The 10,837-nt window shown below is 37.9% G+C and overlaps 1 pseudogene; it reads right to left on the bottom strand.

Annotated features, from left to right (window-relative positions):
- Positions 1-2,268: 2,268 nt before the first annotated feature.
- LOC142178020 (uncharacterized) lies at positions 2,269-8,175 on the bottom strand (annotated as a pseudogene).
- Positions 8,176-10,837: the final 2,662 nt, after the last annotated feature.

The raw sequence follows: 10,837 nt of genomic DNA, 5'->3' as shown, positions 1-10,837 counted from the left end.
CTACTTCAGATGTCATTCCTCTAACACCAAATCCTGATCAAAAGAAGGATACATAATCAACATTGAAAAAAAAGGTGCTTGGCATATAAAAAAACATGTAAAAAGGGACATACCATGTGTTTTCACCTTCCATCCATGTAAAGAAGAAATTGATTTCCAAGTTCTTTGATCCTTAGGAGCAATCTTCAAAATTGAATCTACCCGACCACGGAAGTTAGGAATAAGTTCCACATCTCCCATGGTTGCTACAAAAAAACAAAAAGAGACGAAGTGAGAAAAAGAATCAGAATTCTCAAAAATAGGTGCGGTAAATAAAAGGAAACTTACGTGCAAAATTCCACTTCTCAGGGAAGGGAATATTTGTTTCACCAAGCAATCCCACCGTACGTACAACAACGTAACAAGTGTACCATCCACGATCCCTGTCATCTTTAGGGTTTACCAAAACCTTTTTGCTTCTTGCAGTTAAGGTAAAAACCCCATGGCGCATTAAATTGGGATGATATAAATGAATAAGGTGAGAAAGGGTGAAGTCGACATTGGCTTTGGCAGATAAGTATCTCAGACAAGCCACTGCTCTCCACACTAGGGGACCGACTTGGGCCAAACAGATTTTAAAGAAATGGCAAAAATTAATAATGACTGGGTCAACCGGAGGATTAAAACCCAAAGTAAATGGGTAAGTATAAACAAAAGAGTAACCATTTCTAAAGGAAGAAATTCTCTGATTTGGGGAAGGAATTGACATTCGTAGACTATTGCTCCAGTTACAATCCCTTCTGATGGTAGGGATTGTAAGCTCGGTTACTAATGAAGGATAAGTGTCAGCTTTTTCTAAATTTGCAATTTGCCTTTGAAGAGACGTTCTATCACTCCCAAAAGACAAATCACTAGGAACAATTTCATCGACTAAAGGTTCTTGAGAAGAATCAAGGATTTCTTTGCCTTTAGAAGAAGGGGTCTTCGGAATAGAACTCCCGATATTAAGAGAAGAAGAAGCAGGACTAGATAAACCATCACGAGCGGACCCTAGGCCCAAGCTCCGAAGCCTACCTCCTCTGTCTCTCCTATGTCTTGTAGGGGCATTGGGGAAGTGATCAAGAATTGAAACTTTTCTAGGGTTAGGGTTTGGAGATGACATTGTTGAAGAAGGATGTACTAAAAGGGAGAAAAAATACAAGTAAGTAAGAAATTGCTTGTTGAAGATCTATGAAGAAGAAGGTAAATGAAAGAGGGTTAAAAATGCTTATAATGACAACCGTCAAACTTAGAAGTGCAATGAAGGAAAGTCTATAATAAAGGCAACTATCATTTCGTGAATAGTGTGAATGAAGAAGTCTCGAAAAAAGGGGGTAGAATTGCAGAATCAATCAGAAGGTGACACGTATGTAAAGCATTAAATGGAAGGGACAATTGAAGCGTCAGTATTTGTCGTAATATTAATTACGGCAAAAATTCCCTTTTTATGAAAATCCACTTCCCAATTATTTACTTGATAAATAAATGGAAAGTGGGAGGACTATCTGTATTGGGAAAAAATTGAATTTACATTGTAGGTGACGTGGCATGACACGTGGACTGGTCAAACGGTCAAAACACAATAAATAGCCAAGAGTCACGGGTGACAACAGATAAGGGAAAAAGAAAGTAACATTGGTGCGGACCGTTACTAAAATAGGTACGAGTCTCGTACCTATCCAAGTCATCTAAAGACCGAAGATCGGAAGAAGTTGAAGATATGAATCTGATGACGTAAAAGAGTTTAAATATAACATTAAATATCAAATACGTTAGAATATTTGTATTAAAAAGAAATGATTGGGTAACGTTTCTTTTAATGTCATTTATTGCTCATAATTGCCTCATTAAGACAAAGGCATTACCTCTTCTCCTAGGATTAGCTATAGAAGGAGAAGAACTCACCATCTGTAAGGATACGAAATATTATTGGGATCTTATTGAAATACAAAACTATTTACTGCTTTACCATCATTTTCAGAAGTATTTTGTTTTCGTCTCCTGATTATCAGTAACCCGAATTTCTTTTTAGCTTTGACCAAAGACTCAGATTTTTGGTTATACACTAACCAAATGATCTCGGGATTGGACCTTTAAGTCAGTTATCAGCTAACCAAACATAACGTAAGTTGGTTTCTTGAAAGATCTAATTTATTTTTTGATGACCCTCTAACTTCCAACTCTAATGTACCAGCACGAGCATTTGAAGACATGGAGTACAATTCTAAAAGAAGTTTTCAACTTATCACTTTAATCAGCAACCGTGTTTTCATCTAACAAGACATTGCTAGGCTTCATATCACAATGAACTACAGGTTCAGAGCAACCATGGTGTAGATATTCCAATGCACATGCCACATCTATCATTATGCTTAGTCTTTGCATGAGGTCTAAGAAGTGGTTATGTGAATACAACCACTTATCAAGGCTCCCATTAGGCATGTACTCGAGCACCAATGCCTTGAAGTCAAGGTTGGAGCAACTACTAATCACTTTGGTGAGATTCCTATGGCGAAGGTTAGGGAGAACTTCACATTTTGTTTCGAAACTCTTGAATGCACCTTCTAGTTGTAGGTTGAACACTTTAACTGCAATTATAGTGCCATTTTTGAGAATACCTTTGTAAACAGAACCAAAACTCCCAGAACCAATAAAATTACTCTCACTAAACTCATCAGTGGCTTGTACTAGTTCATAGTATGAAATTCTTCCCCTTGTAGCCAACAAATTAGCTTGGACTGGAACTGGAACCTTTCCTTCTCTTCTGTACCTCATACGTAGAAATACCAATGTTACAAAAATAATTATCATAGCAGCTCGCAGAAGAGGAAAAACTATCAGAAGTAACTTCTTCCTCTTCGATCCATTGTTTGACGAAATGGGGCATCGGGGGACACGAAATCTTGGAGCACCACACAATGCTTCATTGAACATGAATAACTGGCTAGAATGATTTTTTAAAGGAGCACCGGAGGGAATTTCATCATGCAAGTTGTTAAAAAAAAATTGAAATAGTTGAGATATTGAAGTTTCTCCAAGGACATGGGTATTGATCCAGATAGATTGTTATGGGAGGGGCCTAGATATTCCAAGCTCAGCATGCTACCAATTGAGTCAGGTATAGATCCTTGCAGCTTGTTTTGTGCCAAAGAAAGGTGCATCAGATTTTGCATGTATTTCTCTAGGAATAACATTTGAAAATTGATTCTGAGAAAGATCTATACGTATCACACCCCTTAGATTTCCAGTTTCTGCAGGTAAAGAGCCGCTCATGTTGTTATACGATAAGCCGAGCTCCAGAAGATCTTCGAGGTTACCTAAGCTTGATGGTATAGTGGAACTCAGTCTGTTGGAATTGAGTTTTATCTCGCTAAGGGAAGTAACATTCCCTAAACATTTAGGAACAAGCCCTGAAAGTTGATTTTCACCCAAATATATGCTACCCAAGTTCTGCAATTTACATAGGCTATCTCCAATCAGTGGCAGAGCCACATTGAACCAAGGGGTGTCAAGCGACACCCCTTCGCCGGAAAATTACACTATATTGCTAGATAGTTTTTTTATTTTATGTATATTTACTATACGTTGACTCCTTAATTATTTATATTTTGACACCCCTTGATGAAATTTTGGCTCCGCCACTGTCTCCAATGGATCATGTTAGCTTATTGCTGGCCAGAGACAGTTGTTGTAGCCTGATTAAGTTGCCAAGTGTTATGGGTATTGATCCGGTCAAGCTGTTCCCATAGAGAAACAAAAATATTAGGCAAAATACATAAATAGCTCTTTCAAGTTGTCCACAACGATCATTTGAACACTTAAACTAACCTATAGCCATTTAGATACTTTTATTTGATAGAAGTGTGTGCCTTTTAAACACCTTGTGCTGACATGGCAAATTAATTGTGCCTCACTAAGCATTGAGCGCGTGAGGACTCTAAATAATGTTGTTTTCTTTTAATTTCAGCTCAAATTATTTTTATGTGTGGCCCACACCACATTTTCCTTTTTTTCCTCCAAAAAATGTTCACCGTCCCCCCCAAAAATTCATCTCCACCAACCAATCTTCCTCTAACCTAACACCAACAGCTCATACTCATTTTAGGGCTATCGTCTGCCATAAATCCACCACAGGATTAAGGAAACAAGCCAACAATCTCATGTGAGCTCCGCCTTAACAAAAAAACAAAGAAAGAAAAATTAGGCAAAAGTATTGTTTTTCTATAATTACACAATCTATAAATAATAGTAAACCTATAATACCAAATCCAAAGTGTACAGAAAAATTTACCTTAAAAAGTAGAAATTCACGAAGAAGCATGCACTGCAATCATCTAAATTAAAGAATGAGAAAAGAATCAAATTGAATTCGCGGCAAAAGTAAATGACAAAACAAAAAAATCTGGAAGAAGAAGAGGAAATAGAACAAAAACGGCAAAAAAAAATTTCTTTTTCCGGTGACGTTTGATTTTTCCGGCAAATACCTTGTTATGGCTTATCATAATTCCATTCCATGAAGTTGACTTTTCCGGAAAACAAGCATTACTTTAACTTAGGCTAAATTGATTTGAGTAGAAAAGATTAAATTTGGCATGGAGATTAAAAAAAGGGTGTTTGTGATGAAGGAGAGAGGAGGCCGTGAAGAAAAAGATGAGGGGGAGGGGAAATTCTATGTTTGGAAGAATTGAAAAATTATGTTTTAGTCTTTTTTAGTATTTCTTAATTACATGTGAAATTATTTTTATTTAAAATTACATGTGTTCTTATTTAATTTGCGCATTTGCCATGTCAGCAGCAAGTGTATGTCACGCATGGGGTCTGCTTGACTTAAGTGTCCAATAAATACACTTTTGTCAAATAAAAGTGTCTAAATGGTCATTAGGTTAGTTTAAATGTTCAAATGATCATTGAGGACAATTTGAAGGGGCTATTTATGTATTTCGCCAAAATATTAAGCTGCTTAATTTTCCAATTTCATTTGGAATTCTACCTTTTTCTAATATTATTATCTCTTCTGTTGAGCCGAGGGTCTCCCGGAAATAGCCTCTCTACCTTTCCGGGGTAGGGGTAAGGTCTGCGTACATCCTACCCTCCCCAGACCCCACTAGTGAGATTTTATTAGGTATGTTGTTGTTGTTGTTGTTGTTGTAGAAGTTGAAAGGTTCCAATTGAGGCTGGAAGCATACCATTTAGAGGGTTAAAGGAAAGACTAAGAGGGTGCTTGACTAAGTTTATAAGCTGGTCAAACTAGCTTATAAGCACTTTTCTGCTTATCTACGCGTTTGGTAAAGTTAAAAGTGCTTGTAAACCACGTGCTTATATGTCAAAAATAAGCCAAAAGCCATAATCTGGTCACTCTCAGCCTATGAATTTTCAGCTTATAAGCACTTTAAATTTGACCAAGATTTTTACTATTTTATCCTTAAAATATTCTTTTTTAGAAAAAAACAAACTCTTACATCAATACTCACTGCCTCAAGTATTGTTTCAACCTAAACCCTCGCCTCTTCAAGTCTTGAATTCTCATTGACTATTTAAGATAAGTAAATTCTCTATTCCTTTGTTTATTTGTATCTATGTGGTTGTGTATTAATCTTTGAACTGTATATAATAAATGAGGACATATCAGAATTTTTGTTGTATTACTTTCTAAGTGTTGTTGTGATAAAGACAGTGTTTGTTTCTCTTCAAATATCTTGTCCTATTTAGGTTTATTTTTGACTAAATTTTTTTTGTCAATTCATTAATTATTATAACTTATAATTATATGCTTATCATAAAATAAATTATATTTATCATAATTTTTTTTATCTAAGCACAATTATATCTAAAATAAAATAACAAATAGAATATTTTGTATTTGAATTGATCTGGAATCTAAAATATTGAAAAAATTGCGCCCTTATAAGTGTAAACAATTATAAGGTTATGTAAGTCATTTTAACAGAAAAAAAAGCTCATCAGCACTTTTTTATCAAATACTGCAACAACTTATTATCAATTTCAGTACTTGTATCTAAACACGTAACTACTTATTTATTAAATCAGTTTTAGCACTTAAAAGTGTTTTTCATCGCGTAATGCTTATCAGCTACTTCAAATCAGCTAATCAAAACGGGCTCTAAGTTCTTTTAGATTTCTACAATTCATTAAGGAAGTTAACAAACTGAGTTCCTGAGAAGACTGGTCACTGCTCAAATTGTTCTCCATCAAGTTTAGAGTCTCTAGGAGTGTCAAATCTCCAAGCTATGTTGCTCGGACTCTCTAAAAGTGATCCCATACCCCTGTAGGATCCTCCAAAAATGCACTAAATTTGAAGGATCCGACACGAACCCAACAACATTTTTGAAGAGTCCGAGTAACATAATCTCTAAGAGAGTTGGGAATCGAGCCGTACAGTTTGTTCAGAGAAAAATCTAGAACAATAAGTTTTGAACAATTTGAGAGTGAATGAGGTATAGTCCCAACTAGGTTAGTTAGGCCACCTAGATAAAGAAGTTCAATGTTGGAAAGCATAGAACCTATATTCAATGGGATGGTTCCCAATATATTATTATCTGTAAGATTAATCAATCTCAGTCCTGAGATGTTGAAAATCCCCACTGGAAATGAACTACTCAATCTGTTCTCCCCAAATCAAAGTCCTCTAACTTGATGAGATTGCTTACTTCTTTTGGTATTTCACCTGCCAAATTTATATAGAACTAATGATCTTCAGGAAGGTAGTTCAACATAACAAACTTTTTAACTTCTGTGGTTGTATACCTGTTAGCATGTTTCTACCAAGATATAGACATTGAAGCATAGTTAAATTTCCAATCTCCCTTGGTAATGATCCAGTTAGATTGTTGTCCTGCAGCGACAGAAGTTGTAGTGAGGAAATATTGAATATGGACATGGGTATAGGGCCTGTAAGCTGGTTTTTCTCCATAGATATCATAATCAAATTAACAAGATCCCCAATTTCCTGTGGTATTTCCCCTGCAATCATGTGACAACATCCTGTATAAGTAGCTAAAAAAAAGGAAAAAGAAAATAAAAGACCTCATAACTTATTAGAATTAAAAAAAGAAATACCTTGTGCCATACCCGTGAAACGGTTAAATCCAAGATATAATGTCTGCAAGTTACTTAACGTCCCAACTTCACTATGTATTGGTCCATCAAATTCATTATTTGATAGAGAAAATAACTAAAGTTTATAACATCTTGACAAGCTTGGTGGCATATGACCTCGTAGCTTATTAAAGGAAAGATAAAGCCCTTTGAGTATCGGAAGACGATCACATAAATCATTAGGGAGACTACCAGATAAACTATTTTGGAAACTCCAACAGTCTCAAGTGTGGAAATGTTGAAAATTGAGAATGATATAGAACCTGAAAGCTAATTAGTTTCTATAGTCAACCAGTTGAGGTTATGAAGAACACCAATCCCATTTAGGATGTTTCCATGAAGGAAATTCTTAGAAAGAATCAAAGTTTCTAGCTTTGAGGCATTTGAGAAGGATGGAGGAATAGAACCTATAAGAATGTTGCTTTCAAAGCTTAAACCCCTCAAATTTTTAAGGTTTCCAATGTCTTTTGGGATCTGTCCCTCTAAAGCATTGAAGGCTAAATCCAAAATTGCAAGACTGAAAATGTTAGAAATAGAATAAGGGACTAAACTAGTAAAACTGTTATTCCTTAGAGTAAGAACATGAAGTTGAGCAAAGAAACCAAACCAAGAAGGAATTTCACCGCTAAAATTGTTATAACTCAATCTAACAAACTTTAGTCGATGCAAATGAGCCATTTCTTGAGGTAGAGTGCCATAGAAACTGTTGCTTCTCAAGTCAAGAGAAACAAGAAATGTGAGGTTTCCAAAATATTGAGGAATAGTTCCTGTTAGATCCATGTTGGAGATGTTCAAGGAAGTCACTCTATGGTGCAGAGAGCTACAAGTGACTCCAATCCAATTGCAAACAGAAGTATCCTGAGACTAGCTTTTGGCCAAGAGCTCAAAAGGATCAGAAATGATCTGAGATTTCAAGGAAAGAAGAGCTAATTGGTCATTTATAATGTTGATTTCGGTCTTGATGGCTGAACTAGTCATTACATATTGAAGCAACAAGACTGCTAGTTGAGAATAGAACAAGAATTTCTCCATGAGTGTCATTGGTTTGAAAATAGAACTAGGTTCCGAGAAGTAGTAGTGAGAATTTGGGACATATGCTATAAATGTTTCTAAGTTCTCCTTTTATTTCTTCTTACACACTTTAATTAGTTATCTTTGTATGTTATCTCATTCTTCATAGAAGATTAATTCTGATGATAAATGATACTAATATAATAAATGGTCGAAAATGGTTTCCATTTTCAAACATATCTAGATGGAGTTGATGTTAGTCAAAGATATTTTCCATTGGTTTGTAGGGTATATATACATCTTGGATCAATTATTTGAGGGGAAAAAACAAACCTATAAGAAGACTTCCATTCTTGAAGTCAATCAAGTTGTTTTAGCTATGACATTTAAATGCTGCAGAATAGTCAATTTGAATCATTAAATTTGATGACGAAAACCAGCCTTGGTCCTTTCAATAGAAGATGGTAAAGGACTACTTAGACTACAATTTTGTTATGTGTAATGTTACGTGGTGCCTTCCTGATGTTCCTTGGAAGGGCAACGTAAGGCTAAACAACCGATGTCAGTGCAGTTGCTATCCGTCAATGAGGTCCCCTCCGCACGCTAGACTAGATTGTCAGTGCCGTGCAGGAAAACCAATGTCACGAGTAATTGCGGAAGTTGAGAAAGAATTGAGTTTTGAATTATGATGATAATTTTATTGATGAATGAAAGCTGATTACAAAAGATGCGGTGTCGAGGGGGAGATACATCAGTACAGAGAAATGATTGCTTGATCCCCTCTAATAATGCTTAAAAAAAATAAACCAAAGTTACATGACTTGACTTAATAAAGCGGTAAAAGCACACTGAATGAAAATGATGTAAAACTAGCCTATTATTACAATGAAAAGGACTTAGTTTATTACAAAGTAAAAACAAGTCCGATGGCAGCATCTTTGTCTGGCGGGTCAGGGTCTGCGCGCGCGGTGCTGTAGGAGCGCGCACAACACTTGTTGTATTTGCCTGTGGCTGGGCGCTGGTGCTTAGCATCAGGGTCTGTGTGCAAGGCGCTGATGGAATGGGCTTGCAGCTGGGCGCTGGCGAGGTATCAGGATCTGCGCGCGGGGCATTGTCAAGGCGCGCGACACTGTTGTCATTGGCCAACCACTAGGTGCTGGCGAGAGTTATCGGTGGGGCGACAGAGGCGCTTGCTCGCTTTTCACTTGGTGCTGCCGAGACCACGGGGCCAACCATGGCGCTAGGCATTGTGAGGCTTGCTAGGCTGCCATGGAGCGCGACCAAGGGGTCATGGGTGGTGTATGGAAAGCGGCCCATGACATTCTCCCCCACCTAAGTTGGTGCCATCCTCGGAGCCTTATGATGCTGATGATGATGATGATTGATCTAATGACTATTGGTTGGGAGGTCTGTGCCCCTCTGCGCTCTGTGTTTGCTTTGGAAGCGATGAAATGATTGCATGCAGCTGACATGGAAGACATGATGGATCTTCCACCAGGATAGAGTTATCACCTAGTATGTGGACTTCCCAATGCGTCTTTCAATGGATAGGGGCCCGATGTGTTTTTGCTACAGGCGAGGGTCATGGGTCCTCTCTGCAAACAAGTACCGCTTTGGAATGCTCAACATTAATTTGTCTCCTGCCTGATGTTGGGCAAAGCAAATATTTTGTTCGGTGAACCTTTTTGCCGCTCTTGGGCTTTGACGAGATAACTCTGCACTATCCCTTTGTTGCGCTCCCACTCGCTCGAGAAGTTGGCAGCTCGAGGAGATTTTAGCATGGTTGATGCATTCACCATCTGCAGGAGAAGCGTTTGCTGTCCGGTAACAATTTCAAAAGGGCTTTTGTTTGTATAATGGCACTTTTCAGAGTTGAAACACAGTTGAGCAGCATCCAGAAACTTCACCCAATGTTTCTGTGATCCGATTGCAAAGTGGCGGAGATATTCATCCAGCATGTCATCAAACCGATCTGTTTGGCCATCCAATGGTGGATGTGTGCTTGAATTGTGACTCAAGGTTGACCCAAAGCAATTGAAGAGATGGGTCCAAAAGTTGTTAGTGAAGCGTGAGTCGTGCCCACTAATGATGTCTTTGGGCAGGCCCCAATGTTTGACAATGTGCGATAAGAAGAGTAGAGCTGTGTCTTCCGCTGAGATGTTTTGCGGGGATGCTATGAGGGTTTCATAGTTTGAAAACCGATCTATGACAACCAATATGGATGCAAGATTCCCGACTTGGGGCAATCCTGTGATGTATCTGAGGGAAACACTTTCCCATGGTCTCTGTGGGACATGTAATGGCTGCAAGGGTCCTGTCTGTGATAAGGGATCCGACTTGTCTTTGTGGCATGGCTAACAAGTATTCACCTGCCGAGGGGCATCACCAGTCTTTTAAGGCCGATGACATGATGGCTGATTGTTGTCGCGGGGGATAGTCGGAACCAGGGGTTCATGTCTGTTGACTACCTTCTCCAACTGCATGACCAAGATGTTTCCAGCGATCATCTTTATGGAAATGCATGGTATGGTGTAGGGCTTGGCCCCGTTTTCTTCCATCATCAGGAGCATGTTGGCATTTGGTACCGGTATGGTATTGGTTTTCCACATGAATGCCAAACCCACTATCATGTCGAAGTCATCTATAATTGCGATACGCCAGTCGATGCTTCCTTTATATGGGCCAAGTTTCA

Source organism: Nicotiana tabacum, chromosome 3 (assembly GCF_000715075.1).
Source record: "Nicotiana tabacum cultivar K326 chromosome 3, ASM71507v2, whole genome shotgun sequence".
NCBI classification, from domain to species: domain Eukaryota; kingdom Viridiplantae; phylum Streptophyta; class Magnoliopsida; order Solanales; family Solanaceae; genus Nicotiana; species Nicotiana tabacum.
Note: the sequence above shows the minus strand (reverse complement) of the source record. Positions and strands in the feature narration are given on the sequence as shown.